Below are 3894 nucleotides of genomic sequence, written 5' to 3'. Positions count from 1 at the left end.
TTTTCGCCAAGGATATTACTGGCCAACACTCCACCAGGATGCCATCAAAGTATCCCGCTCATGTGACAAATGTCAACGATATGCTGCTATTCCTCATTCCCCTCCAGAGCCTCTTACTCCTATGATCAGCCCTTGGCCCTTCGCCCAGTGGGGACTTGATTTGATCGGCCCAATGCTGGCAGGGAAGGGCAAAGTCTGTTACGCAGTCGTTGCAGTGGACTACTTCACAAAGTGGGCCGAAGTAGAACCCTTGGCAACCATTACTGAGGCAAAGATAGAAGACTTCGTGTGGAATAACATCCTTTGTAGATTCAGCATTCCCAATGCGATAGTCACTGACAATGGGCGACAGTTTGACAACAAGAAGTTCAGGTTGTTCTGCTCTAAGTTTAACATCAACTTATGCTTTGCCTCTCCAGCTCATCCCCAGTCTAATGGACAAGTTGAGGCCATCAACAAAATAATCAAGCGCACTTTGAAAACCAGCTTGGACAAAGCTAAAGGCTGTTGGCCAGAATTTGTACCCCAAGTTCTTTGGTCATATCGCACTTCATATCGGACTTCAACAGGAGAAACTCCATTCTCACTTGCCTTTGGCACAGAGGCGGTTGTCCCTGTTGAGCTCGAGCAAGCAACATTCCGAGTCCAGAACTACATTCAAAGTGAAAATGACAAACAACTCACCCTCAACTTGGATTTAGTCGAGGAACACAGAAACCAAGCTCACTTGAGGAATGTCGCCTACAAGCAGCGCATCTCCAACTATTATGACTCTAGGGTCAAGCCTCGTTCTTTCAAAATAGGAGACTGGGTCTTAAAGAAAAGATTACTCTGCGACAGAGTCCCGAGTGAAGGCACACTTAGTCCAAACTGGGATGGACCGTATGAAGTCATTGGCATCAGTCGCCCTGGCTCTTACACACTTAGAAGCTCCGATGGCAAGACCCTTGGCCATCCATGGAACGCTGATCACTTGAAGTACTACTACAAATAGACTCACGATGTACAAGTGTTGAGCTATAGCCGTTCGGCATCCTATGTAATGAAGGCCATTTGGCAATGAATTCAATAAAGAGGTAATTTAGCCAACTCAGCCCTCACTCTTTTACATTCATAGCAAGCGATGCCGGAACCCTTCTCAATCAGAAAGCAATATGTCTTCCACAGTCACTACAAAACAAGCAAATGAAGACCGTGTCAAGCGCCAAAAAGCTTCACCCGAAAAGCTTCACCTCCAAAGCTTCACCCACAAAGCTTCACCTAAAAAGCTTCACCCAAAAAGCTTCACCATCAAAGCTTCACCTAAAAAGCTTCACCCAAACAGCTTCACCTAAAAAGCTTCACCCAAAAAGCTTCACCATCAAAGCTTCACCTAAAAAAGCTTCACCCAAAAAGCTTCACCCGAAAAGCTTCACCTAAAAAGCTTCACCCAAAAAGCTTCACCCGAAAAGCTTCACCTAAAAAGCTTCACCCACAAAGCTTCACCTAAAAAGCTTCACCCAAAAAGCTTCACCCAAAAAGCTTCACCCGAAAAGCTTCACCTAAAAAGCTTCACCCACAAAGCTTCACCTAAAAAGCTTCACCTAAAAAGCTTCACCCAACAAGCTTCACCCGAAAAGCTTCACCTCCAAAGCTTCACCCACAAAGCTTCAACACCAAAGCTTCACCTACAAAGCTTCAACACAAAACCTTGCTCCAAATAAACAAATTTTGTTCACAAAACCCAAGATGCCCTTGAACTTGTACAAAAACACTTGGGTAAACATAAACATTTTTTGTTTTACACCCACAAGGGCCCAAAATTTTCCTTCTTATTTATTCACTTATATATGTTCCCAAACATATTATAATAGATCCAACAACAAGCCAAAGTCCCAAATTTCATAATGGACAAAAGTACAAGCAATTCATCAATAATGAAGGTGCTACAAAAATTGGAATCTGCCCCAAAATAGAAATCCAACCCAAGAGACTTTTTCTCTCTCTCCCTCTTCCGCCTCCTTTCATCTATCAAATTTCTGCAACCTCTGCTCTTCTCCAATGGAGCTGAATTTTGGACACCCTATAGTTCTTGAGCATATGAACAACTTTCAAGAAGGAACCATTTCTGTTTGAGCGACGGAAATTAAAGTGTTGAAGCTCCAAACATGATAGTCGGCTTCTTGCAGATTTCGAAGCTGTTGTGATGTTTCGAAGATCTGGAAATATTTAACCGTTAGTTCATCCTGAATTTTTGATATGTTATGAAAGAGTCGATGAGGAACAACTTCAATGAAGAAAGCATACCGATCTGAACAAGAGAAAATGGAGTTTCGAAGCTCACAACAAATCTGACGGGTTGACAGACAAATAATAACCAGTCATTCATCATACCTGAATTTCTTGAGTTATACAGCTCCGAGGGATCTCAAATTTGGATATGTTGTAGTTCACAAGCTGAGGAACAACTTCAATGAAGAAAGCATACCGATCTGAACAAGATAAAATGGAGTTTCGAAGCTCACAACAAATCTGACGGGTTGACAGAAAAATAATAACCAGTCATTCATCATACCTGAGTTTCTTGAGTTATACAGCTCCGAGGGATCTCAAATTTGGATATGTTGTAGTTAACAAGCTGAGGAACAACTTCAATGAAGAAAGCATACCGATCTGAACAAGAGAAAATGGAGTTTCGAAGCTCACAACAAATCTGACGGGTTGACAGAAAAATAATAACCAGTCATTCATCATACCTGAATTTCTTGAGTTATACAGCTCCGAGGGATCTCAAATTTGGATATGTTGTAGTTCACAAGCTGAGGAACAACTTCAATGAAGAAAGCATACCGATCTGAACAAGAGAAAATGGAGTTTCGAAGCTCACAACAAATCTGACGGGTTGACAGAAAAATAATAACCAGTCATTCATCATACCTGAGTTTCTTGAGTTATACAGTTCCGAGGGATCTCAAATTTGGATATGTTGTAGTTCACAAGCTGAGGAACAACTTCAATGAAGAAAGCATGCTGATCTGAGCAAGAGAAAATAGAGTTTCAAAGCTCACAACAAATCTGACGGGTTGACAGACAAATGATAAACAGTCACTCATCATACCTGGATTTCTGGAGTTGTACTGCTCCGATGGCTCTCCAATTTGGATATGTTGTAGTTAAGGAATTAACGAACAACTTTCATGAAGACAACTTTGTGATTCGACCTACAGATGATGGTGTTATGTTGAAAAACAATTCCGGTTGTTAGGGGAAATGAAAAACAATTCCACCAAAGAAACATCATTATGATGTTTCATCATTATGGTGTTTTCATCATTATGATGCTTTCATCATTGTGATGCTTCCATCATTGTGATGCTTCCATTATGATGTTAATGCACCAACGGTTACACCTTCTGCAATTCCACTTATTCGGGCCTAGCAACCTTCATCAACAAAATCTATGAAGAAAAAGTCCGGGGCTACCACTTAGAAAACAAAAGAATGAAGTTTTGGTACTTACGACATGGACTATTAGCAAGACACCTCATTCGTCAACTCCCTCGACTAGAGACTTGGGGGACTCCCACCATATGCTACTACGCCTTGGTACTCAAAAGTTCGTGACTACTCAGTGACTTGGATTTTTCAAGTCTCCAACCGAGAAGTTTTCCTCACTCGGGAAATTAAGGGAACACTACCTCAAACTACATGCTTCACTCACAAAGCTTCAACAATACAGGTTTCAACAAAAGCAAAAATTCAAAGAACTTTATGAAGAAGGCTTTGGTGTATTTAACACAATATGTTGAAATGAAGCAAAGCTTATTTATTAATATTTTCGATAAGCCACAAATATGTACATATACATGAGTCAAAATAAACAAACAAAAGGGAGCCTTCACAAAGGTTGCTTAG

General features: G+C 41.0%; 1 long non-coding RNA gene across 2 annotated transcripts; it reads right to left on the bottom strand.

Moving 5' to 3' along the window:
- Positions 1-1793: 1793 nt before the first annotated feature.
- On the bottom strand, positions 1794-2895 carry LOC139192955 (uncharacterized). Of its 2 annotated transcripts, none has more exons than XR_011577542.1 (3): positions 2736-2895; positions 2374-2471; positions 1794-2198 (listed from the first exon to the last, which is right to left on the bottom strand). It is a non-coding gene; the product is annotated as an uncharacterized lncRNA (long non-coding RNA). The 2 variants fall into 2 exon arrangements; XR_011577541.1 differs by lacking the exon at positions 2736-2895 and adding an exon at positions 2555-2609.
- Positions 2896-3894: the final 999 nt, after the last annotated feature.

This window comes from Malus domestica, chromosome 16 (assembly GCF_042453785.1).
Source record: "Malus domestica chromosome 16, GDT2T_hap1".
NCBI classification, from domain to species: Eukaryota; Viridiplantae; Streptophyta; class Magnoliopsida; order Rosales; family Rosaceae; genus Malus; species Malus domestica.
The sequence above is the reverse complement of the archived record's forward strand: the minus strand, read 5'-3'. Positions and strand labels throughout refer to the sequence as shown.